A 2,144-nucleotide genomic window follows, 5' to 3' on the forward strand; every position below is an offset into this window, starting at 1 on the left:
GTATGTGAAAGTCACAGTGACTAAGCAAAAGCAATTAAGAAGCCACAGAGGTGTAAAAGCTAATGTAATTTAGAAGGCTTGAATGCCAAGGACAGAATTATAGAGTGTACAATTGGAAGCACCTGAGATTCATTAAGTGTACAAAGTGAAATGATGAAATCCTTAAGTATGGGTTGAACTATGTGAACCAATCAAATGAATATACACGCCCACTGGGTGGAAACTGACTAAGTGGGTGGTGTTTAACAATGGCTATAATAATTGCTATGTTTGCCTATGTATTTTGTGGAGTAGTTTGGAGTAGAGTGGATAGTTGGATCGTTTGGAGATATTGGAGATTGTAGAGATTGTGAGGGCATTAGTATTTGTATATAGTAGAATAAAGTAGATCTTTTATATAAGACTACTGAGTTGTCTGGTGTCTTGAGTGAAGATACAAGAGCCAGCAGGATCCTGGAGAAGTTTGGAGACTTCTGAGGAAGAAGAGTGAGAAGACTTGGAGAGTTTGTCAGGGTCTTCAGCCTATTCTCTGAAACTCTGCTGCTTTGGAAGAAAAGCATTAACCACTGACCAAAGCTGGTCAGCTCCGCTGCATAACAAGGTGGTGAGTTAGAGCCAGAGGTGAAGAGCAACAACTCCCATCATCCCTGACAAGGGTTATGGGCCCAGGAACTGGAGCAACCAGCATCCACAGAAGCTGAAAGTTCCAGAGAGTGGAAGACAGTTTTGTGTAAGACAGATCAGAGCAAGCTGTTTGCGCTGCACTGATAAGCTCCGTGAGTAACTCATCCTGTGTTTTGTTTAAGCCTGAAAGGGGTCAGCTGTGCATACTCAGAAGGACTGTGTCAATTGAGTCACTGCACAAATTAAGATGGAGATTCTAAAGTTTAGTAAATTAAACAGAAACAACTACTCTACCTGGAAGATTTATGCCCAATCTCTACTATTGATTGAAGGTCTGTGGACGACAGTTGAAGCCGGGCTGGCAGCCGATGCAAATGCAGCCACGAAAGAGAGAGATAATAAAGCGAAAGCCTGTCTTTTTCTCATGCTTGAAGAAGACTTGATTAATGACGTCAGAGATAAAGCGACCACCAAGGATGTGTGGGATACCTTGCAAAGATTACACACTCCTTCAACTGCCTTTGCAAAAATGTTATGGTCTAAAAGAATATACAGGCAAAAGATGACTAAAGGGCAGTGTGTGATAGAACATTTAAAAATCATGCAAGATTTATTTGTGCAAGCTGAACTGAGAGGAGTGGAAATCAGCAAAGAGCAGCAGTGTTATATTTTAATAGAATCGCTTGACTCTTCTTGGGACAATATCACAAACAATCTACAAAACTTACCAGAAGCAGATCTTAATAGAGACTTAATTGTTGCTAGAATATTGGAAGAGAACAGGGAAGGTTGTCTGAGAGGGATGCCACAGCAAGTTTAAAGACTGTGCCAAAACAACAAACAAAGCCTGATTTGCGTGGGCAGGAACAAGCAGCTTCTTCGAGGGAGCAACGAAAATGTTTTTACTGTAAGAAGACTGGACATCTGCAGAGGCATTGTAATCTTTTGGCTGCTGACAGAAGCAAGCAAGAGAGCAGATGGCAACCGCGGCACTATCAGAAGTAGTCCAAACCACCATTTTTAAAGGACAGAAATAAAAAGGGATTTGCAACCATGATAAAGGAAAAACAAAATACCAATTCTAAATGGCTAGTTGATTCAGGAGCCTCATCCTCCATGTGTAATAATATTAACTTAATAAGTGATAGAAAATCTGCTAATGTAAATGCTGTAGTTTTGGCTGATGGGAAAGAGCTCAGTACTATAAATCAAATGGATACAGTTTTCATTCCAGGGCTAAAAGAAAACTTTAGTGATGTATTACATGTGAAGGAGTTAGAAAATAATTTGTTATCAGTAAACAGATTAACAGCCAGAGACTACATAGTCACCTTTGAAAAGAACTTGTGTAAGATAACACTAAATGGGGAATTGTGTGGCATAGGTTTAAAAAAGGATAAACTTTATTTCTTGGAGGACAATATTGATAGTTACAAGGTTGAGAATGCTAATAACATAGACAATGTCCCAATCCACAAAGACTGCATACACGAGCTCCACAGAAAATTCGGACATGCTAG

The sequence above is a fragment of the Sceloporus undulatus genome, chromosome 1, assembly GCF_019175285.1.
Source record: "Sceloporus undulatus isolate JIND9_A2432 ecotype Alabama chromosome 1, SceUnd_v1.1, whole genome shotgun sequence".
In the NCBI taxonomy this organism is placed as follows: Eukaryota; Metazoa; Chordata; class Lepidosauria; order Squamata; family Phrynosomatidae; genus Sceloporus; species Sceloporus undulatus.